This window comes from Leptodactylus fuscus, chromosome 4 (genome assembly GCF_031893055.1).
Source record: "Leptodactylus fuscus isolate aLepFus1 chromosome 4, aLepFus1.hap2, whole genome shotgun sequence".
In the NCBI taxonomy this organism is placed as follows: domain Eukaryota; kingdom Metazoa; phylum Chordata; class Amphibia; order Anura; family Leptodactylidae; genus Leptodactylus; species Leptodactylus fuscus.
The window spans coordinates 176,921,647-176,947,989 of NC_134268.1; the positions used below are offsets into that span (position 1 = coordinate 176,921,647).

The window sequence follows — 26,343 nt, forward strand, 5'->3', positions numbered from 1 at the left end:
CCTTACAGACTGTGCAAAGTAAATATCCGTCATGTTTTACTCTATTCGTTCCTATTAGGTACATGTCCACCACTTCTACTAATGAAATGTCCCTTGGAGAATTTTTAGGGTACTTAGTGTTTGTCTTGGAGGGTCAGAACCTGCTACAATCAGTCACCTACTCTTATCCTGTAGTCAAGATAACCTTGTACTGCACCACCTTTAATCAAAATAAGTGCAATCTGAACATTACCATAGAAGTAGCACTGTGACAGTGAAGATAGAAAAACTAAAAGAAAAAATAAAACAGTAAAATAATTTACAATTTTGGTATATATCCATCCGGCTATGTGGGGGGAAGAGAGAGAGGTGTCAGACTAGAGACCATATTGACTATAGTTTGTCCAGAATTGTGGAAAAATTACTAAAAGCAGAGAATATAGTAAAATTTAAAAAAACCAACAACTTATACTCACCTGTTAAATCCATCGCTTCTCCAGTGGTACCTTCTACAATAATGTGCCATTCACGTGCAGGTGACTGCTGGACTAGCCTCAGCGGTGATGCCTCTATGTGCTCCACAATGCCACTGAGGCCATTTATAGACTGCAGTGGTCATCTGCGCACGTACAGCGCATCATCAGTGCAGGTCAAGTAAATATGGGGACCACCAGAGCACACACGCTGGTGCCGTGACGGGTTTATCAGGGGAGTATAAGACTTTTTAAATTTATTTATAATTCTGGGCTCCATCGAGTTGTCTAAAAGTGGCAGTAAAATCAAGATATTACGGCCACTCGAGCTAAGTTTTTAATGTTTCCCTTTGGGGCCTCAATATAGGCAAAGTCCATGTTTGGGCACATTTAGAACCTATTTATGTAACTCCTGTACAGTCACATCTATATTGGAATATAAGCAGATTTGTAACATTGCAGTCATATCAGCCTAACATCCAGCTTTTCATAACATCCGTCTGTAAACGTAAAATTAATATAGCAGTGATATGACATGGTGGTGCCCCATCGTGTAAAGGGCAACGCAAATTTATACAATAGGCAAGTTCATTATTATATAATGTCCGTGGTGGTGGTAATTATTCTATAGTTTTCTATATATATATCTATAGTTTTCTATATAGTATTCTAACAGTTCTATGTCATTTTCTAACCAGTAGTCATGACATCATTGGCAGTGTGATGTCACCATTTCCAACCCAAACTTTTTGAAAATATCTGTGAGATTCCTAAAAGTAAGATAAAGAGAACCAAACCAGGTTAAGGGTCCATTCACACGGAGTAACGTGCCGCGTGATGTGGCACGTATACGGCGTGTGAGACTTTGAGCGCCGTAAAAGCTCACATTGATTTCAGTGGGAGCCTGGATCGTATACGCCGCGTTATTTTGCGGCCGTGATTTTGCGGATCAATGGGAGCTTTTACAGCGCTCAAAGTCTCACACGCCGTGTACGTGCCACATCACGCGGCACGTTACTCCGTGTGAATGGACCCTAACAGTGGTCTTGAATTCCCCCTATTTCTACACAATCTGGCAGACTGTTGGAGATTAAACTCTTTAGAGATGGTTTTGTAACTTTTTCCAGCCTGATGAGCATTAACAACCCTTCTTCTCCTTTGTCCATACCACGATGCACTCTTCTTTTAACCAAGTGTAATTTTCTTGACTCCTTTGTTTGATTTTGTTCGCTTTATCTACTTTTAGGACTTGTGACTTCTGTTGTAGTTTTCGGTCAAATTTATGCACAAGTAAAGAAATTATGAAGGCCTCGCGAACTTTTAAGCACCACTGTGTGTTGCCCAAGGAGATAAAGTACTGATTTTGTTTTAGTGTTAGTTCATTTACATCAATTATGAGATTGCTACTGTTGCGTGCCAAAAGCCATCCCATGCAAAATATAAGATAATTGTTAGTCAGTATGACAACATAAATCGTTCAAGCAACACATAAATAACAATACAGCATCTTCAACTGTCTTCTGCAAATCTGAACAAGAGCCAAACTTGGCTTCTTACTTTATTTTTTATTCTTCGCCTATAAAATCTAAAGAACTAGAACTTTTCTAAGCTTAAAGTTGAGGCTGTGTCAGGTTGACTGCTTTTAATATTACCGTACACATGCAGTCACATCAAATGTGAGCCGCGGCATTCGGCAAGTAAATAAAAGTTCAAGTGTCTGTGGGAACATAATACAAAGTACGCATGTTAATCCACCTTCTGGCAGATGATCTTTCACCAGAGAACAGACAAACGTATTGAAGGGCAGTTCAGGGAGAAGGAATTATCTTCAGGCTGTAGGAGAATGACACCTCCAGACTGAATGAAGAGGTGATACTCGGAGATGAAGATTCACGCTATGATTGAGGTTAACTTTTCCTTTTCTCCCAATTTTAGGTAATCTATATGATTTTGTATACAGTACAGGATCTCAGACCAAGTGACTATCTTATGTGTATGGGGGTGTTGTGACTTGAAATCAAACATTCTTGATCTTTGGTTCTTAAGGGAGATAAGACGTTGACAGTGGTGACTGGCAGCAGCTTATTCTCCTCTTCCCGTTGACAGCACATGCGTCAAGCTGAGTATGGGGTCAGGATGACTAGCTAGTGGCTAAGTTTTAGACTGACGGCTATCTAAGGTACATGGCCACCAACCATAGATAGATAAAACAAGAACATGGTGCATTCTTTTTGCCTTTTATTTGTCATATTGGGGTGGAAAGGTAATCGGATGTAATAATAGCTAATGGCACTTAATAAAGTTAGAACATAAATAACGTGAGGTAATGAAATGTGCTGTGTCTCGGAGATGTCAGAGTATTACCCCGGCTGCAGTGCTCCGCACTCCGCATCACAATCAATCAGCTCTTCTCAGATCACTTAGTCTCCAAGCTGAACTTTTCTATGTTGCTGTAAATCATAGCTTTGCTTTCAAGCTGGATCTATGTGAACTATGGTGTCAAGTCTGGGATAGTTCAGCCTTTAGCGTTGAGTGACACAAGGTGTTCTGGTGTCAGACATATCAAATGTATTAACATTCTGCATGCTCTTTTCAAATGAGATAAATGGAGAGAAGACGCACCTACTTCTAGACATATCACTGACGGAGGAGGATGAGAAAGTTTTTGTCTTAGTCCATCTACATGTTAACCCATAAAGCAGGATATTTGCCACAGAGAGATAAGGTTGTGTTCTTAGGAAGCCAGGACTTTGCGTCAAATCCAAACCTGAACACTGGCAGAGGCCATTGACTTATTGTAGAATTTTGTCAAGGTTTCTGTCGTCCATGACAGAACCTCCGACTGTTGTGAAGTACACTATAATTTTCGAGGTCCATATTCTGTCCTGACAAGGTCCACAGTATGAAGCCAATTTTTCAAGTTACCTATTTGCAGTAGTCTATTTTTTATACAGCCCTATTTTAATATGTTTATTAAGGAGCCCCCATTTCTAAACATGTAAATATGCAATAGGTATTTTTTCCTCCCTTGAAATTCCGTACATATTTCTAATAGAGTGTATGGATTTGGGAAAATATGGTCTGATATATGGGTCTGGATTCTGGATCAATTCAAGGGTTTGGGGCCTAATTTTATTTAGGGGTCTGATTTGGAATCTGAATTGATATAAGGGGTCTGATCTGGGATCTGAATTATTTAGGGGTCTAAACTGAGATCTGAATTAATGAAGGGGTCTTATTTGAGATATGATTTATTTAAGGGTCTAATCTGAGGTCTGAATTTTTAAGGGGTCTGATCTGGGGTCTGACTTATTTAGAGGTCTCATCTGGGCTTGGTCTTTATTTTGAGGTCCAGTCTGGGGTTCGGGTCTATTAAGGGGTCTGATCTGGGTTCGGAATTAAAGGGGTATTCCCATGTCCCTTGCTCACCAGTCTTCGCTGCAGCAAAGACTTCTTTCTTCCTGGTTTTCGACGTCAATTGGTGGGCGGGGTTTCATATGCAAAGCCATACTGCCCGACTACCTCCAGTTTAGCTCCGTCCTAAATTAGTTTGTGGCTCCGCCCACCACATAGCGTGATTCTATGGAACGAATGAAGGGTCTGTGATGTCATCAAAGGTCCTATAACACTTGGATTTAGCTTGTTCTATATAGAGTCGGCTAAATCCTAGTGAGCAGAGGGACCAGGTCCCACTAGGATTTAGACTGTTTTATATAAGAAAGCAGCACTCATTCCCCCCCTCCCTTTATCTGAGAGCAGGGAGCTAGGTCTCATGTGTGGTGCAGACACAGGAACAGCTACAGACACAGGCTCGCTCCCGTGCACTTAGCCCCTCCTCCCCCCTGAGAGCAGGCAGCTACATCACTTGACATTTGAGCAGATAATCCCAAGGGCCATAGAAACGCAGTGTCAACAATTAAGTGAATAAAGTAAGATAGTGGACAAACAAAGCAGTTTTGCTGAAGCAATGTATTTAGGAAAAGTCTTAAATCCACATTAACAAGCAGTATAGATAGGATCCTTGTTATGGGACAACCCCTTTAATGTAAGGTTCTGTTTTGGGTTTTAAATGAATTTAGGGGACCAAATTAAATATCTGTAGTCTGATTTAATTTTGCAATGGCATATAGGAACATTTTTTTATCCAGCATAGTTCTTGTACATTATTTGTTTGTTTGTTTGTTTTTTTTAATTTTATGAAAAGAATTAATTGGTAGTAATTACTAGAAATAACTTTGTGTCTTGCATTAGGCAACTGTTCTTAAAGCAACTCCTTAATGTAATATCTAAAGTGTCTCAAAACAAGAACATATATATATAATAATTCTCCCGATGCTGTTGTCATCTCTGCATTATATCTATGAAAAGCATCCTCATTCTATGCACTAAAACAAATTTCTGTCACATATATGTTTGTAGTTTCTAAAATGATCAGTAAAATTCCTATTAAAATCCATCACTATAATTTACTGTATGATGTTGGTAATAAATAGACATTCAGCCTGCAGAAAATGAATTGTCAGCAGTCACGTAAAATCTCACGTAACACCGAGCCAAAAAGCAGTCATTTTACATAAGGTTTATTGTGTCTTATCATCAGTGCCTATAAAATATATCTATTCTAATTTTATTTGACACCTCGACATGATGTACGCGTATTTATATGGTGTATTAATTGTAATAGTACGACATGCCAGGTATATCCATAATACTAAGTTTTTATTATTACACTGCAAAATTCCAAAAATGTCCAGTCCAGATATTCCAAGGATAAGACCAGAAAAATAAAAATTAACTATGATTAAAGAAAAAAAGCACAAAAATCATTCATCTTAATGGGAGGCAATGGCAGTACCATTCAGTGCTTTCATGGCTCCTTTGGTCAGATAATGATTGGGGGTGCCAGGAGCCGAATCCCCATCTATCTGATATTGATGAACTTTCCTAAAGTCTAATTTTAAATAGAATCTGTCATCTCACCTGATGTGTGTGTGTATATATATATATATATATATATATATATATATATATATATATATACTGTGTGTATATATATATACTGTATGTATATATATATATATATATATATATATATATATATATATATATATATATCCTTAGCAATAAAACAGTGATCCTTTACTGTAGCAGCAAACCAACAAAGAAATTTAAAGTCCCTATATAGTATATTATAACAGTGTGTGTGTATATAGTTTCCAAGAAAGCAGCATCAAGGGGTTAAATTGTACAAAAATAGGTTGCCCCCAAGTGGCGCTAATAAAGTCCTTCCATTTTTATATCCATCTGATTTTTTTTATTGATATATATGTGATTCACTGGTATCTGAGAAATATACTAGTAAATGTTATAAGTAATCGTGTATCCTCCATAGAGGGGGTCTGGTACTGAACTACCCGCATAACAGTCTCATTGTCCTAGTAGAAGTACCTGTAACTACCACTAGGGGGAACGTATCCAATACAGATATACAGTATACTGCTACTTTTGAGTTTAATATAGGGTGTTAAAGGAGATATCAGGGAACAGCCAAACTGGGCCATAGGCAGGTTATGGTTTAATATAAGAAATCAAGCATTACTTACACCAACACCATAACTGTGATCATCCCACTTTTTTTTGTTATTGGGCTGTAGTGCTGTTATTGTGCCAACAACATGTGACTGCTGCAGCCAGTCTCTGCCCTTAACAGGGTACCTGCTAGAGGTCTAACATAGAGCTCCTGGTCCCTAGTGCAAAATCTGTAATGGGGCTCCTACCTTCTGCCATTTACAACAGTGATCCTTGGGGCCCCCAACAGTGCAGGGCCTGGCAGCAGCTGCTTCTTCTGCACCCTCTATAGGTACGCCCCTGGTACCTGCAGCCCCATTATACTAGTGTCCCATATCAGAACAATACTACAAATGACACTTGATGGTTTGAGATCTTGATCTAGATTTTGCCTTATGGCTCAGGAACAACACCTTGGGTGTTGGCGGAGAAACAGATACCTACTGTCTGTCTTGGTTATTGCCCTCCATAGGACATGTAATAATAAATGATATAAAGGTTAACTGGCATTCATACTTATTTTATACCTTTTGGGTCAATGTGATTTACAGTCCAGCCATGAATACAGGGAGCATAACTGTATGCCGTGGAGCCAAAAGGAAAGTAAACAGCGCTTTCCTGCACGACTCCCTGGTGTCAAAGGAGTTAATGGAGACTGGCATCCGAGCCGTGTCTTAGTTTGCCAGCTGCGCTACATCCTCCCAAGGATTTGGCATGAGAATGCACCAAACACCTGGCTGGGTTATGTGTTTCTTCCAGTCTCACACCAGATGAAGATGTATAAATGGTCACAGTTTTCCTTTAAGTCTCTTCCCAAATGATCTCACTGGAGGACTTTGTATGATCCTCCTCAGAATCCTGTTCATGATTTCAGCCTCTCGCATTCTCTTTATTTATTTACTAAATATTGAAAGCCTTAAAGCGCGCTTTATGACAGCTCCAGGACTAAGAGCGCCATTCTTTCACATGTCCGTCCTTTACTCCGGGGTATTTATAGTAGTCACTTTGATGTCTTCAACCCCAGGGAAAGTGGCAGTAAAATTACTGGAAGAGATGAGAATACCTCGTGAATATCAAACACCAGAGATATAATAACTATATTTACATCTTACAGATTTCTTGCCTGTGAATGATTCCAGCTGCCATGTCATGCCGTGTACAGCTAGATCATTGCACACTCCATTGCGGTCTGTTTGTTGCGGTGTCGTCTGCAGTATATCGGTCATTTGTACTAAACGGTTGTTAGATAGATGAATACCCCAGAGCTTCACTTTTATCCCTAGAAATGGTGAAGCTTTATTTCTCCGAAACGCCGCCTTATCTGAGTATCCGGTATTGCATTCACTTGAATTGGGATGAGCTGAAAGATCAGATACAAACAATAGACAAAATTAAAAGCAAACCCTTTACTTCTAATAGTGAATAACCCTATTATAAAACTAATATGTGGGAGAATTGCATGCATGCCAAAAATCTTATGATCAAAAACATATTTAAATGAACAAGGCTGAGCTGTAGTACCCAGAGACGGCTTTGGCCATAATGTAATTCATATAATTTTATGGGGGATCAGGGCGTCCTGCAGCAGTCCGTATTCCATTATCATTTACTCACCGACTGCCACTCTTGCCCAACTTCCGCAGCGGCTCATAGGAGTGCTGCACATTATAGCCTGATGCAAAAGAATGCCTGGATGTCATGTTCTGACGTTGTTCTCCATCCAGACATAGTGTACAGCGCCCCCTGGAGCCTGAAGCAGACACAGGAATTGGTGAGGAAAAATTACATGTTGAATTTATCCAGTAGGTGACAGCCTTATGGATTACAGTGTGAGAATCAGTGATGTGGGCTATACATACAGTGTGTGAGCCCCAAAAAATAAAGGGCAATATACGGTGTGGGGTCAAAAAAGGGGCAATATATAGTGTGGGGTGCAAAAGAGGGGACAATATACAGTGTGGGAACCAAATAAGGGGGCAATATATCATGCAGGAACCAGAAAAAGGCAATTTACAGTGTGAGGTCTAAAAAAAGAGAGCAATATATACTGTTTGTGGCAATATACAGTGTGGGCACCAAAAAAGTGGGCAATGTCCAGCGCGGTGACCAAAAGGGGACATCATACAGTGTGGGGGCCAGTAAAAGGCGTGTTACTATGAACATCAGTTCTGTATGAAATAAGGAGGGCTGCAGCAATGGGAGCCTTGCATTTTACTGGACAGGATAGCCTAGGGTGCTGCACAATTTTGTTAATATTTTTTGAGCTGTAAGATGTAATTTTGTTTGTGGCCCTTGAAATAGCAAGTCTACCAGTACCAATATCAGTGTTGGATAAAATGTGAGACTTGTTTTCTGATCATATATAAACAATTTCAATAGTTACTTGTAGGGTTGGTATTGCCTGGTATTGGTATTATCCTCACATAGGGTATACACCCATATTATACTTTGTACTATTTAGCATTGGTTTACTTAAGTGTGTGCACAATTTAATTTAGCTCTTGGGGACTACTAGTTCTCTTCTTGGATATCCAACTGGTTTAGGGAGTTTTAGGTTCCCAGCACACTGGCAGTTCTGGTCCCAAAAATACTGTTTATATACAGTATATATCAACTATATTTCCCAGATTGCACTTTGCCCTAAAAGCTGGACTCCCAGTAAGCTATGATATAGTAGTCCCCTGGTGAGACCCATAAATAATTACAACACTTTGAGTCCGGGTCCCCAGACACAGCGCAATCCAGGAAATATGGCTGATATACCCACCATATTTATAAAAGTCTGCAAAATTAGCTCTCCTCCCGAAGGAATGTGTCTCTCTAGCGCCACCTTTAGATTGGCCTATAGGGTAACAGCTGTTGGTGGCACTAGAGAGATAGCTCACGTTCATGCTATTTATTGCTTATGACACATTTCAGTCTTGCCCTTGTATGTGTTGCCAATGTAAAGGTAAAAAGTATGAAGAAACACTTCTCATTTTAATGTGATTTCTTTCCATTTGGCTTCAGTTGTCAGATTTTATTACTTTTGACAGGCAGCCTAGTAAAGTTTGCTGAACTATTATTGACCAATAAATGAGAAAAAAAGGGAAACCTTTATAGTTTTTGAATCTTTCTGTTTCAATAAGACTGAACCAGACAAGACAGCTACTTGCAGCAGTGACGTCACATACATCATTCACATGCCCAGGGCGAGGGGTCGGACTGATGTACACTGTCAGTTTTTTATCAGGTTATGTTCAGGTTTTTACATGCAGATTTGAAGGAAGCGCCAGAAGTTGGATACTCTGTGATCTACTTTCATGTCCGCATGATTCATGCGGGCAGCACGCGAGGAGCACACGGACCCCATTATAGTCTATGGGGTCCGTGTGCTTTCACTGCAATCCGCTTGCCAATGCGTTTGGTAGTCCATTCGGGGGTCCCCATGTGGATTCCCTGATTGGATTACCAAATGCAGATGTGAACGAGGGGTTAGTTTGTGGTTGTGTTCACATTACCATATCTGTTTCCCAGCTGTGAAATTGATCCATATTCAGTGGTTGTGTTGCATCTGTCCCTTGTCCGTATGTCCATTTGTAATGAATATCATCCCTTTTGCATCTGCTTTTACCAGACCACTATAAAAACAGATTTTTATTTATTTTTTTTGAACCAACCTCTGACAGGTTTTTAATGGACGTGCCTTGGACGTTAGTCCATTTTTACTTTGATTAAAAACAGACCCAGTGATTTATTTTGGGTTTGTGCATCCATCAAAAGTTTTTTAATGTTTTATTTAATTGTCAAAGTTGTCAGATATATAGAAGATGTCCATTATTTTAACTTACCGCTAAAATCGGAATTGTAAATTTACTGTCATTAAATAGTTAGCACTTTTGAAAAAAGACATGTCCATCAGGTACGACTAAAGGATGAGAATAGACATGACTGAAGGGACGAGTGAAGGAAATAAGAATTCTATACATTTCCATAACCATCAATACTAATTTGCTGTAAAAAGACATCTAAGCAGTTTTTGAAGCTGTGCGCTGTGATTGCTGTGACTAGCACCTGGGTAGGCTATTCCGCAGATTCACAGTCCTTACAGTAAAGAACTCTTGTTGCCTCTGGTGATAAAACCTTTTTTTCTCTCCAGACAACACATGGCCATTTTTCACCGTCATGTGAATTAGGCAGCATTCACACGGAGTAAACGCTAGCTTATTCTGAACGTAAAACACGTTCAGAATAAGCGGCGTATAAAGCAGCTCCATGCATTTCTATGGGAGCCGGCATACGAGTGCTCCCTATAGAAATGAATGGGCTGCTTCTTTCACTCTGAGCAGTCCCATTGAAGTGAATGGGAAGTGCCGGCGTGTACGGCAAGCTCTGCTCATGCCGGAGCGTACACGCAGGCACTTCCCATTCACTTCAATGGGAGTGCTCGTAGTGAAGAAGCAGCCCATTCATTTCTATGGGGAGCGCTCGTATGCCGGCTCCCATAGAAATGAATGGAGCTGCTTTATACGCTGCTTATTCTGAACGTGTTTTACGTTCAGAATAAGCTAGCGTTTACTCCGTGTGAATGCTGCCTAAGAGCTAAAAGATGCAGTAGGCAACATACAAGCAAATTATCATTTATCTTCAGATAGCTGGACGCCTATAGGGTGAGGATACGATGTAGCTGAACACCACACACGCATGCAAACCAGTGCAATAAATGATGACAAGATTAATTATTGATGAATTATTTGTCATTATTGCTTGTGGTTCATCTTCAGAACTGCACGGCTATGGACAACAAATAATCCAGAGACTATTTTTACCAGTCGATTAACTTGCTTGACCACATCCGTCTGTACCTTTAGCCCTTATGCATACGGCCGTGCTCTTTTTCATGGGCCTGATGTCTGTGAATAATGAGTATATCTGTTGTTGCATGTCCACAGATGGCACGTATTCATATGACAGCGAATAATGGCCATGCGACAGCCATTTTTGAAACAGCTATCACATGCATGGCCATTATAGAACCCATACATTTCAATGGGTCTATTCACATGGCGCTAACTATGTCTGTTTTCATGGATAAGGATAGAATAAGAGGCCATCAAAAAAACGGCAATGTGAATATATCGCAATATTTCACAATGATGGCTGTCACATGTCCGTTTATCATGGTGTGTGAATAATCCTTACACTGGTCAGTGTTTGGGAACAATTGTCTTCATAAATGATCATTATTATCGCCTCTTGCACCAGACTTTTCACCTTCTTGATGTAATTTGTTGGCTGCAGTTCTTGACTCTGATGGTAGAATGGTAGATGTCATCTCCTGGAGATGGAAAGAAGATCCAGTCCATTAAGAAGCAGGCAATGCTAAACTGTTTATAGTAGACCACGTAACAAACCTCGGGCTAATTGTGGATCCAAAAGCGAGCACTGGGGCTATATTTACAATGTGTGACCCCTATGAGTTATGATCCTATTAGGTATATTAAAATGACAGAAAGCAGAAACATTGCAGTGAATAAAACATTTTAGGCCTCCATTATTCAGCAGATTATATGGATGGTGCGCAGGAGGTTAAAACTCCTTTCTCTTTAGTCACTTCAACATCAAAAGCCGTGTGCACTCTAAGTGAACCAGCAGCGTCTTGAGTACCTCTCTGATACTGAAGAAAATGACGATATTTTTTCTTTACAGCTAGCCCACACCAGAGAGTTTAGGTTCTCGTAATAAATCATTGCGGCTCTTGTGTTCTCTCTGTTGACCACTAGGTGGCAGAGTGGTTCTTTTGTTTGAATTTTTTCCCCCCAATTCTCTTCCATGGTATGTTTAAATGTGTTCCTTATGGGCGTAGATGCCCATAAAAATGATCATTTCAATCTGGCCCTCATGGAATTGAACTTGACCTTTTGCTAGGGTTTGGAATTCCAGCACACACACACGCACGACATGCCCTATGAATCCGGGTACTAAGTGGTTTGTCTGCTAACTACAGTGAGTCAGAGAAAAACTAGTGTGAACCGGACCTGGTAAACGTGGACATGTATTGGAATGGACGGCATTCAGAAATTGCGTTCGTAAAACAAAAATGTCTAGTTTGGGCGAGACTTCCTGGACTGTTACTGGAAGTAGCAGATAAAAAAACTCACAAGGAGTCTTTGCAGGATGTTTCAGGCTGCATGGAATAAGCCTTTGAGGTTAAAGTGGGTGGAAACCGCTGGGCGATTTATTTAATGGAGTTATTTGGAAACTCGGGTACCTGGCCGAAATGAGTGTCGCTTGTGTACATGTGAGCCAAATGCATGATGCGCTCATCCGCAGACGCGTCTCACTCCATGTGGCAAATAATGTAGCGAAATCTAAATTACAGGGCAGAAAACGAAATTTACTAGAATAGACGCACATCATTTTATTTCTACAGCAGCCTACTATTACCTACCTAACCTACTATTGTCGAGAGGAAAGCAGACTCCTATCTGCGGGACCTATCGTAACTGGCCTGCACTGAACCTCCGAAATCACGTTGTACCTCTTTTACTTTGTCCGTCAATTCAGCCAATTATCAATGAGTCACATACGGGAAATCCAGTGCTGGCACTTTTAAGGGTGCGATTACTGACACTCTTGTCACTGTTTATGGCATTTGACGGGACGCTAACCAAAATTTAGGAAGGGTCTAGTTGGCACTTTCAGTAAGTTTTTGGTTTGTATTCATGTTCTGAACAGGGGGTCACCTGGTGAAAATATATACTGTATACATTTTATCTATACCTGTAGTAAATTTACTTACATTTGGAATTACTCGTACTGGAATTTGGAAAAAATTTGGAACAAAAAATGATACCTCACTGATTCCCTGCTTCTCCCATTCCAATACCCATTCCTGGTTGATCTCAACACACACAAAATGATCGCACCACCAGTTATTGCATGGCAGAATTCAGTGACCGTAGGGGAGAGCTTGGTCCTGTATATGAAACACAGTGTAGTACCGTATGTAGTCATTTTGTATGGGATTGTTGAATGCATAGCATGTATAACTCCATTAAAATGCAGAGATATGGCAATCCATGTGAAACAAATCCTAAAGATGCTTATTTGCATGAAACCTTAAAGGGGTTATCCATTTTATAACACTGATGGCCTAGGATAGGGCTAGGATCAGTGGGCAGCCCGATTATTGGTATAAACCAACAGCTGCCCCCCCCCCCACACACACACATAGATCAGCTGTTCCTGGATAGTGCACATCCCAGTAATGCTCACTCGCCATGCAAAGTGTTGTACCAGCTTTAGGTTCTGAAGCAATGCCCTATTGCTTGTAGTTAGAGATGAGCGAACAGTGAAATATTCGAGATTCGACTAACCCCTCAAAATTCGACTATTCAAACGAATATCGAACCCCATTATAGTCTATGGGGAAAAAATGCTCGTTTCAGGGGATCCCACTCTTCGACTCAGGAGAGTCACCAAGTCCACTATGACACCCCAGGAAATGATGCCAACACCCTGGAATGCAACTGGGACAGCAGGGGAAGCATGTCTGGGGGCATCTAACAAGCCCAAGTCACTGTATTACGTCAGGATCCCTGTCAGCTTGCGATATGCGGGAGCTGACTTTTTCCCATAGGAATGCATTGACCAGCGTTGATTGGCCGAATGCCATACAGAGTACAGCATTCGGCCAATTAACGCTGGTTCTGCCTGAGGCTCGTCTGTGAGGAGGCGGAGTCTAAGATCAGACCAGTATGGAGACTGCCGTGGACCGATCTTAGACTCTGCCGCCTCCGGCATAACCAGCGTTGATTGGCTCAATGCTGTACTCTGTATGGCATTCGGCCAATCAACGCTGGTCAATACATTCCTATGCCGAGATGTAGCAGAGCTGGCTGTATGCTCAGTTCGGCTACACCAGAGATGCAGTCAAGCTCAGCGCACGGCCAGTACTGCTACTCCGGAGATGAAGCAGAACTGGCCGTGCGCTCAGCTCGGCTATATCGGAGATGCAGCCGAGCTCAGCGCATGGCCAGCACTGCTACACTGGAGATGAAGCAGAGCTGGCCATGCACTCAGCTCGGCTACACCGGAGATCGAGCTGAGCGCATGGCCAGCTCTGCTACACCGGAGATGAAGCAGAGCTGGCCGTGCGCTGAGCTCTGCTACACCTGAGATGTTCCAGAGCTGAGTGTGCGCTGAACCCTGCTGCACACTCAGATCTGCTACATCTAAGATGCAGCAGAGTTCAGCGCACACTCAACTCTGCTGCATCTCTGGTGTGTGTGTGCTGAGCTCTGCTGCTTCTCCGGTGTAGCAGAGCTGTGTCAGCACTGCTACATCTGAGATCGGACCACAATGGAAACTGCTGTGGACCGATCTTAGACTCCGCGTCCTCTGGCAGAACCAGCGTTGATTGGCCGAATAATGTACTCTGTATTGCATTCGGCCAATCAACACTGGTCAATGCATTCCTATGGGAAAAAGTCAGCTCGCGCATATCGCAAGCTGACAGGTATCCCGACCAGATAGAGCCCCAAAGAGCTGTGTCAGTATCATTCCCACCTAAATAAAGCTAATCCCTAGCTAACCCTGTCAGTACATCTTTCCCTGTCTAGTTCACAGTCTCAAATTAACCGAATGTTAAATCCACCATTCGTATAAATTGGAGGTCACCTGATTTAGCCAGCCAATTACTTTTTCCTATTTTTTTTCGATGCCTCCGTTGTCGTAGTTCCTGTCCCACCCCCCCTGCACAGTTATTGGTGCAAAAAAAGTGCCAGGGAAGGTGGGAGGCGATACAAATTTTTAGTACGTTTGCCTTGTGGTATTCGATTGGAATCGAATACCTCAAACGGCCTGATATTCGATCGAATATCTATTCGATCAGTGTTTGCTCATCTCTAATTGTAGTAGGACACCACTGTAGTACCTAAAGCCGCTTCTACACTTGGTACAAAGTGTGAACAGAATGTCTCTCTGCTTGTAAACATTACTAGGACCCACGCTGCCCAGAGCAGCTGATCTGTAAGGGTACCAAGCCTCAGACCCTTGCTAATCAAAGGTTGATCTTAAGGGTGAGCATCAATATTAAAAAGTGGATAACGTCTTTAATCAGATACTCCTCACAACTTCTGAGATTATCCTACGGTGTCAGAATCAGGTCCCAGATGTCAGAATTTCTGGACTAACAGATGTCAAAATTAAGAAATGCGTGTATGTGACAGCTAATTATAATAACATGATAAAAACCTCCCAGTTGAAACCTCAACCCAACAGCATGTGGCTGATTTATCTTGCCTTATACATCAGAAAATTTATGATAAAAGTTTTTGGCGCATACCCGGTTTGCACCACAAATTACAACTTTTGAGCATTTTCTTCCATACTTGCCCCTTTTGTAAAAGACAGGCTGTGCAGGATGGGGATCAAGATGGCCTGCAAAGTTGTTGCTGAAGTATAGACCAGTTCATTTGTGACTGCGGTGTGAGAAAAAATGTCTACCCCATTTGCAATTCGCACAAAAGAAGAGTGTATAGTGATTTTTTTTTTGTGGTCTGAGGTTGTTTCTGGTCTTCCAAAGTCTATTTATGGACAATAAGTGCACAATATGGGGAAAGCGTTTAGTTGTGAAGAAGTATGTATGAACAGGCAGAGAAGTTTAAAGAGTGCCGTTCAGGTCCTGGGGCATATGTGGTTTTATAGACCGCTAGAAAGCAGACATTGCGCTGAATTCAGTGCACTGTCAGCTTTCCCGTTATGTGACCCAGGGCAAGAGCTATTGGTTCCGTTACCGATAGCTCTTCACTGTCAGAAGTATCCACAGTACTAATCTATGCACGAGTACTGTCAGGAGAAGGGGGGGGTCGTTCCTCACCGATCAGCATCATGGCTGGGCGGTAAGGAGCCCCCCCTCTGACAGTATAGTGCTACACACAGCACTGACAGGAGGGGCAATCCCAGCTAGACAGTCAGGAACACTCTTCTGACAGTGAAGAGATATCAGTAAAAGCACCGATAGCCCTTACCCCGGGATACATAACAGGAAAGCCGATCAGTGGAAGCGTTCAGTGAATTCAGCGCATTGTCGGCTTTCTAGCGGAATATAAAACCGTGTGTGCCCAGGACATGAAAGATCCTCTTTAAGGAAGGTCGCCATCAAGAAGGGGCTACATACCTGTTCATGTCCACAACTGATGACAACAGTGAGCGGATATGTGAACTGATTCTGTTTGCTATGACCAGAGGATGAAGATTCACGACTGATAAAGAAGTAATGTCAGTGATGTATTCGTGGCTCGCAGCTCAGCCTAAAACATTTTTTAATAAGGGAATACAAATGCTTCTTGATAGGTGAACAAACTGTATTGAAATGCAGGGAGATTGTCAAAAAAGTATCTTTGTCTTTTCTAAAAATTGTTTAAAAAAATTCTACAGCCAGAATATGAATAATTTTTAACTCCTCATACCTATCAGCCTACCATATATATGTTAGTGTTTCATCCTATCTATACAAAATCTGCAACGTAACATGCAAAAATAAGAATGTACCCTGATATTCACGGACACTTCATTCTAGGGTCAGTTGGGTTTATTTAGATTTGCGTAAGCACACATGTAACAATTAAACAGAAGGTAAGATGATAAATGAGTCCTGTGAGTCTTTCATAAGTGAGCGCGCTCCTTTGCAGGTGTTCCGTAAGGAGATGTCAAACCTTTTGCCTGAGGCCTGCTGGCTGTATGAGCCAAGGAGGATAAATGCGTTTTTTGTTTAAGTCGGATCATTTGTCAATAGCGGGATAAAACGTTGTAATTGCTGTCAATGTATTGTCATATGTGTGATGTTATCATAATGAGCTGCAATTTTTCTTATGACTTGTGACTGTTCGTACAAGAAACGTTGTCAGAGAGTTGTAGACGTCGTTGTCTGCACCTAATATTTAATAACTTGTGCTGGCTGTGCCTGGAGCTGTCTTCACACAAATGTTTGGTAACATGTTTCATACAATTTATGTCCTCCAATTTCCGTGAGTGATTATATGGGATCGGTATTTCCAGTTTCTTGAAAGAGTTGGGCATAATTCATCAAAGTTTTACACCTATTTACCAGCCAGCGCTGTGAATTATTCCAACACTTACAAGCAGTCCGTAAATAAGAATTATTTGTCACCCTTTTAGCTGCTCGTAGGAAAAATGGGCTGTGTGGTCCCCAAATAATACACATCATGAAGTAGCAGGAGAACAAAGACACGCCAAACTTTGCTCGTAACAAATATAAAGAGAGAGAGAGCAATAATTTTTGGATAATTTTAATTATTTTTTTTTTACAATTTCCCAACCAAAAATAAAAAAAAAATATTTTAAGAATATATAAGGTAAAGTTAAAGGGGACCTCTCAAAACATCTTTTGATATGTCATAGGGACATTTCAGAAGTTTTCATTGGTGAGATTTGAGAGCATACTCTTCTATACACTTCTTGCTCCACTCACTAAGAAGAGCAGAGCAGATCGGTCAGCAAGGGTCTTGGAATCCGGGTTCTTACCTTAAAAGGCTTATGTAAAAAAAACAAAACAATCCACTATGTTATCCAGGGGCGTAACTACCATAGAGGCAGCGGAGGCGGCTGCCACAGGGCCCAAGTCATTAGGGGGCCCGGTGACAGCCGCTACCGCTGCATTTTTAAAAAAAATTGGCCGTTACGGGCCCTATTTACTTTCCAATCCTGGACATAATACTGTGTGCAGGGGCCACTATGGGGACATAATACTGTGTGCAGGGCTTACTAAGCGACATAATAGAGTGCGGACGAGGGGGTCGGTTGAGGTCTTCGGTGTCGGTTGGGGGGGGGGGCATGTCAAAAGTTTGCCACGGGGCCCCGCTATTCCTAGTTACGCCACTGATGTTATCCATAGTATATAGAGGAAAAATAAATGATTGATGAAGGTCCAGCTACTGAGACCCCAACCAGTAACAAGAATGGTGGATGGGGGTCAGTGCTGTACTTGGCTACTTCTGGCTCTCCCATTGTAATGGATGGATAAGGGGCGCATATCCTAAGTCCACAACTCATTCTGAATGGGAGTAAAATGGGTGTAAATTTCCCCTGTTCTTGGAATCATTGGGGGTCTCAGTAGTCAGACCACTATAAATAAGCAATTTATTGTTCACACCTGCTCCTGTTCTACATTTGGGTTTCCATTCTCGAATCCACTTAACAAATGCGGAGAGAAAAGTCTCCACATTTTTCCACCTTTTTTGGGCACAAACCGAGCAAACACCCCATTATAGTCTGCGGGTAACTTTTTAAAGTTCATTAGGTTTCCATTCATAGAGTCCCCAAGCGGACTCAAAGAACCGAAACCCGAATACAGGTGTGAATCTAGTGTCAAGGATAAAAAAAGTTTCATACTATAACCCCATGTTAAAATATATCAATTTTTTTTCAAGGGGCCCAGAATGGGTTAAAAAAATAAGCAGTACTCACCTAACCATTTCCCCATTACCGACCCTCCTGGGACCCCCCCACCAATGCCCTGCTTCATCCATTCACTGGCTGACCACCATGTCCTGTGTGTTGAGACAAAGTAGAGACTGGTGAGGACCTAGTCTGTTTCAGAATGAGAAAGCGGGGAATCGGTGGGGAAAGTATTGCTTATCTTATATTTTTAATCCATGCTAAATCCTATATATATATATATATATATATATATATATATATATATATATATATATATATATATTTCCTACTTCACAACCCCTTTAAATGTATTAAACGTTCTGTTCAGGTATTTTTATTATTTTTTTTTAAAATGTACATCGTGAGCTCCAGTTTGTAGAATAGGAGGAAATCCAAACAAACACGGGGAGAACATACAAACTCCTTGAAGATGTTGTTTCTGGCGGGACTCCAGTGCTAACCACTGAGCCACCGATGTTCAGCCGTTTTTGTCAATGTATATCTGTTTCTGGTAAAGTAGGGTGGCGATCAGCAGCCTATAGGGTTGTCATCAAGCAATTGCATACACAGATAAAGATGACAGCCACATTGCATGTCGCTCGGCGTCTCCAGAAACATATACAATTAAGAAATGACTGCAAAGAATAGTAAAATAAAAAAAATATACAGTCTAAATGGTATTAGATTTTATTGTACGTTATTATATAACCTTATTACATTATTCCATTGATTTGTATAATAATTGACATTTTTTTATGCTATAGCCAACCACATAGCACTTATGGCCGCACTTCAGGGATCCCGATAGTTCAGTAACTTTCAATGCGCGCGGAGCACCTGCCAAGTACATATCTCATACAGAATCCATGGATTTAACCTGACTGTTAAAAAATGTCAAAAACACGGATGTAAATGGTGTGATTTACTGGAGGGCATAACTTTCAACAACTTGGTAGATCTGAGCTCACCTCTGTGCCGCCTGTCAGGTGTGGAAAAAGAAACAAGAACGTAACCGCTGGATGTTTGTTTTCCTCAAGTGGAGCCATGACAGCTATGTATCATAAAATAGGACACGATGTATAAAGGCGGGGAGACCCCCAAAGCCGCAGGACCCATAAATAATACACTGTATGCACAGTCTCTCCGAGCAGCTAGCCCTGCATACAGTCTCTATTTTTCTTTTGTGTTATATGAACCTTGTACCCCCTAATTTACTACTGCTATTGTATGGATACCGTATGATGTATACAGGTTTAGGGGTTCACATGGTCCCCCTGACATTGCACTTTTCTGGGTGTAGGTAATAATAATAATAGATGTGTGCATTAATCCATTTCTTCAATGAATGAACCAGAGTGTTACAGTCTCTTTATAATACTGAGATTAACCCTGTGTTTACATCACAGAATATATTAGACATGTTCCCAAATAATTCCAAAATTATGGAAGGGGTTGCTGCTGGGATTCCTATTATTCAGCACAATACAGTAGAACACTACCTACAGAGAATAATCCGCCTGAGCTGATCCTTTCCCATTTAGACATAATTTGGGGAACATGTTTAAGCAATTACCTAATATTTGCTAAATTCCCCAAAGGAACGCCCACAGGGCAACCAGCAGAGCAGATCTAGGCTGAGGGAATAAAATGGAGAATGAGTTTAGTAAAGATGACCACTGTCATTGTATATCCCACACAGTTACTATTTATTAAAGAGGTTCTCTGATTTTGACTAATTTTATATATTTTTTTAAGGTATTATAAATGAGGGGTCTCCATGATCTTTATTTCTTGGCCAGAGTAGAGAGATGCTAACAAAGAAGGTCTCTCGCTCTGGAGGACTTGTCCTGTCCTTTATTACATTGATTTTAATGGACGTCATGTAATGCCTCATTTTACCAGAGGTGGTGCTGCAGGCAAACTGAGCTCTTAATGACAGGATTCCCCATAGATTACAACTCATCACTATGGGTCCTAGCATGAAGACCCTCTGTGGTCACCCATTGAACTGGTAGAGATTGTCCAAAGTGGAGAACCCCTTTAAAATCATCTGTGTACTTTATTAAGAAATAATGTGCAAACAATTTTTTACCACCTCACTACTCAGGGACCACCCAGACACGCAGGTTTAAAGGGCATGTTATTCTATCTTCCCTATGTCCTAGAGGAGCTCATGGATAACAACATAGCCTATAGATAACATAATGCTGCTTTACGACCACGTTGCCACCCTCCCTCAGGAGCCAACTCAGAGCGCCCTGACCATTTCATTGTTGGGTCCTGCAGCTCTGGATATATACATTATAACTCATCCCGTATATTTTGACCCTTTGGTCTTCCAACACAGGAAATAACAAGGTATGAGATTTTGCATTAGATTCAAGCATTTTTTTGCATTTGCAATACACAAAATGTCATCCAGTGACTGCCCAAGGGACGTAGCTGTGAACAGTGAGTCAGATTTCCAGTTTTATCCAGTGTCCTCATGTTATCCTGTGCTAGCATGCAGGGACAGGCCGGGTGTAGTGCTGGGGGAGGCAGGCAGTGTGCATTCAGTTCTCAGGCAGATTATGTACTTCTCTGCTTATCCTCACCCAGCAGGAGGTGTTCTGGCTTCTACACGTTGTGTGGTGTATTATAAAATAAATCTTTGGAAATCAGATCACTTGTAAATGAACTTGCCAAAAAGAACAGTGTATTTCCTCACTGAGACCTTCAGTGTGTACATGTTATTGTAGCCATGCTTAGACTTCTTATCATCACTGTTTACGTAGAAACCTCCTGCACCTCCATTAACTTGTCCAACCGTCGCTCATTCGGAGCCAAACTCGCCTTTGCTGCCTTGCCTTTGTATATTCTTCTGGACGCTCTGTTATCATTCTCTGAACTTGTCATCATCGCTAAAAATAGTTATGATAGTACACGCACCATGTTTATTCCTATAGGTCTGTGTTAGGGATTTGGTACAATCAGAGAAAAACTGCATGTACAATGGCGTGTCCTCAGAGACTTCTTGACTTGGAGGTTGTCACCTTGTAATAAATGTTGTTGTACGCATAGAAGGAAAGGTTTTCTGTTGACAATTATGTGACTACTGCATCCATAGAAGCCTTACCACAAATATGTCCTAATACAAATATTATATTTATAGCACAGATCATGGAAAACTTACAAATACTAAGATCTCATGCACATGATCGTGTGCAAGCCATCAGCCGTGATTAAATGGTACGTCAATCCATGTGCCACCCGTTTATCGGACGTGCTTTCGCGGGCCCATTCATATGGGACAGCGAGTGCGGCTGCAAAAACGGACAGAAATAGGACCTGTCCTGACTTTTGTGGGACAGACTGCCTGCACAAGAATCTATAAATATCAGATTCATGCGCACGAGAGAATAGAAATGAATGGGTCAGTGCGCTATCCGGGAACAACCTATATAGCCCAATGAATTAGCACTTGGTTGTGTGCATGGGTACTTGGCATGTCTCAGGGCTCGTTCACATCTGCGCCCGGTCTCCGTTCATACAGGTTTCCGTTTCCTGCACAAAACTGAGCAGGAGACGGAAACCTGCAGGACTCTTTCATACTCATTCATTTGAAGGGGTTTAAAAGATGTCTGGCCGTGAGCGCCGGTGAGCGTTTTATGCTCTCCGCCGCAAAACCGTTTTTTAAAAATCGGACACAGAGTCGGACATGCAGTACTCTGTGTCTGGTTTTTAAAAAAACGGTTTCGTGGTGGAGAGCATAAAACGCTCACCGGCGCACACAGCCGGACCTGGTCTGACAGCTTTCCGTCTTCTGCATGCATGAAAGTTCAGAACGGACTCCAGGCGCTAGTGTGAACCTAACGTCAGTGGTTAGAAGGTTGCCCTAGGGTACTGGAGTCCTAAATTCAAACCCAGTCAAGAACAATATCAGTATGGAGTTTGTATGTGCTCTCTGTGTTTCCTCTACAGACGTATTGAGATCTATATGGCACAATGTTGACAATGTCTGTAAAGCACTAAGGCATATGATGGCGCTATATAAGTAAGCAAAATAAATAAATTGACAATGGTCCAGGCGCCACCTACTGTTAAGGTGTATATTAATGTGCACATCCACCTGCTGAGCTGAGTGGCGGTGGACATGTTCATTTACTGCTCTTTATTTACAGCTGTCATAGAGGGAAGAAGTCTGACAAGGGCAAATAAAGACCTGTAGGGTGTATGCAGGGAGATTCGGGAGTTATGGCAGAAGAAAGAGAAATGGGTTGTGTGACACTTTCCAATGCACAGGAGGGGACAGAGACGAGGCAAAAATCAGTGCAAAGTAGTTTAAAATATAGGCAAATAGACTTTTAGGAATCTATATATAAACTTAAAGGGATTTCCAGGTTAAATAATTAATGACCTACCCCTAGGACAGGTCATCAATTGAAGATTGACAGGTGTCTGAAAGCAGTTTCCCAAGTGTTAAATAATGATGGCCTATCGGTATCTGACATCCGAAACCCCCACATATCAGCTGCATGGATGAACACCGCCTATGCTTCACAGGTCAGAGACAGCAGGTTAATTTGACATGTGGTCAGTTTGCAGCTCAGCTTCATTCAAATTAATGAGACTGCAATCTCATCAAAGAGCTGGACTGTTGGGGGTCCTGGGTGTTGCACCTCCATTGACTAGATCTTGAAGACCTATCCAATATTTAACTCTTTGAAAGACCCTTGAAAGCATCAAAATATGCCACTGATACTCCTAGAAACTGAGGAGTAAAACTTAGGCTATGTTCACATCTGTCGCAGAGACCATCTGAAATTGCTGCATGTCTGACTTTTTCGTCATGGAGAAAATAATGGACAGGTAATGGACCCTATGACAGTCAACAGGGTTCCTTGGAATTCATTTTATTGTGTTATCTGGTTTTTCTCTGGGCCAGTAGAATGGATTAAACAAGGATAATGTGAGGGGCAATACGGTGGCTCAGTGGTTAGCACTGCAGCCTTGCAGCACTGGAGTCCTGGGTTTGAATTCCACCAGGATCAACATGTGCAAGGAGTTTGCATGTTCTCCCCGTGTTTGCATGGATTTCCTCCTATTCTGCAAAGACATGCTTAAATGAAAAAAAAAATACTTTGTGATCCCTATATGGGGCTCACATTCTACATAAAAAAAAAAACAAAACAAAAACCAAAAAAAAAAAAAACAAGGCTAATGTGAACACACCCTTAGAGTAGTCTTATTTAATCTCCTTGCTTTTGACAAATTTTTTTCTTACGTGGTTCTGAGAAGTCTCTATGTCCTGTCCTAGCACTAAGTACTGAGAATTCAGTCTCTGTGAGTCTTGACAGTAGCAGGAAGCGCGAGTGACACAGGATGCAGGGTAGACTCCTCCAGCAGTGACACAATGTCATTTATTGGAGGGCCAGAGGGTAAGAGCACTGGATGGAAGTGTCAGATGGCGCCATTCATCGGCACAGGAGCTGACATACAGCACTAGTCACTGTAGTACATGATCATTTCTAGTAACAAGTATGACACACGCTTAACACATTTTTGTCATTCTCCGTGTGAAGAAGTAATAATATAATTACTGTGCGGCGAGGGTATGGCTGGGGATATATGGCTGTAGGGCTTCAGCGGGTAAGCTTCCTGCCACATGACACACAGCATGGGATCTGCAGGATTAGTTTACAAGATCAGCCTTAAAGGGGTTGTACAGTGACATATATATTTATTTATAGAAAGCATGATCATAATAAAAGTTACACAACACAATAAAGCTCTATATTAACCAACAATGTATGCCCTGTAACAGCGTATTTAGATATTGAGAGGGGTGTCCATTATAGCTATGTTTGTATAACTTATCCTTATAAGATTATTTTACTCTGAAATAAGTCCCCTTATTATGCCACGACCCAGCCACACATCATCTACTCATCCACTGTTTTTACAACCGCACCAGAACAACGGGATAGGATTAGATTCACGTACGTTTTGTGTGTATAGTCCTAATGTACATGATGATAATTTCCGTAGGTTTACATTAGGCCAATGGAGGCCAAAGGATTGGCCTTTTGTCTTCATCTGGCTGGTAGACATACATATACTGCTTTATAAGAACAGTATGGGATGGTGTAATAGACTATACCATAACATTCAATGGTATCTAGTATACATGTTATATATGGACATTAAATGTATGTGTTTTTTATAATGGAACACTTAATAATAATAATAATAATAAGTTAACATTAATTAATTTTAAATTGAGATTAATTACAAATGTTATACAAAAATTTCATCAGCGGTCTATGCGAATAGTAATCAATACATGTATGGGATTGTACTAATAAAATAATGCCATTCAACATGACCGCTAAATTTATCAGGTCTCACCACTCACATCAAAAAGCGACAATATATTGTCCAAATTATTAAAGAAAACCAAAAATTTGCGGAGGATTTTAACAGTCACTAGGTGGCAGTAGATCACCATTATCAGAAACTTGTAATCTCATAAGGGAAAGCGACATTTACAGGACAAATATATGATGTACTAGTTTCCTTACTTAAATCCACAGCAACAAAATGCAATACCGTCTAACTGTATATCTGGATGTGGGAAACGGAAAAGGCAAAAATCAGGAAAATTGATACTGATTGAAAGACATATTACAAAAATATCATTGATGTAAAATCACACAAAAATGTTATAAGTAATCGGTATAAAAATGTAAAAAAAATTGAAAAAAACAGCTAAACGATCTCAAAATATGTTTATTTTACATATGTGTGTATATATATATATATATACACACACAGTATATATATATATATATATATATATATGTATATATATATGATGGTGCTATACAAATAAGCTAAGCAAATATATATATATATATATATATATATATAATTATTTATAGATTTATATCTCATATGCACATATATATGTGTAGTACACACACATATAAATATATATACGTACACAAACATAATAAATATTATATAAATAAATATATATATATATAATGTCATTATTATATATATATATATATATATATATATATATATATATATATATATTTACATATGTTAGTATATCCATGTCGGTAGATTTTATAACTTTTTTTTATCGGAAACTGTATTGAAGGGGTAGGGCACCTTTAAAAAATATAAAGAGTCTGTGGTCATGAATTTGCTGTTATTAATGGTGTCTATGCCTACAACACATTAAAAAGTACAGTTTGAGCCATTTTTTATGTTCTAACACAGTCAGAAAAAAATGTAAACAAAACATGTCAGTCTAGAAGACTATAGTGGCGGAAATGTACAAGTACAGTGTAATAATATTTTATAAGTAGTTCCTTATGCAACCTACGTCACAAGAACATTTTCCTACATATGTCTCCCAGCCTAGACCAATTTGGACCAGAGACCCCTCTTTATACTTGGCCCTCATTATGTCCTCCTTCTAGTTAAGCTCTTTGATAGGTGGATTAGAACCTTACAAAATGTCATTCTTTATCTTAACGGGATGATTAAGATTATTAACAGCCTAAAAATCAACATAAAAACTGCCAGTAAGCGTAGTATATTTTCTTACAAATTCAGGAAAACCCATTTAGATGAATGTAAGGCATTACACGGCTTAGAAAAAAAATGAACACAAACAACCTATAAAAGTTTGCTGACTCGAGTGTCTTTTAATTTTAGGCCCGCAAAGTGACAGCTGTCATAAAACTTCCACTGTCAATCTCTCTGCACCTGGTTACCACGATATCCTGCTGTGTGCGCTAAGTCATATAGCAGAGCACAACTGCTCTACATGGGAAAGGGAAGCCGTGGAACCAGCTACTTTTCCTCACACACTAGACCATTGTGT

At 40.6% G+C, this 26,343-nt stretch overlaps 1 protein-coding gene across 1 annotated transcript in view; it reads left to right on the forward strand.

The window, feature by feature from the left end:
* The window catches only part of JAZF1 (JAZF zinc finger 1), a 213,447-nt gene that overhangs the window by 80,603 nt on the left and 106,501 nt on the right, over positions 1-26,343 (forward strand). The gene's annotated exons all lie outside the window — the stretch shown is intronic.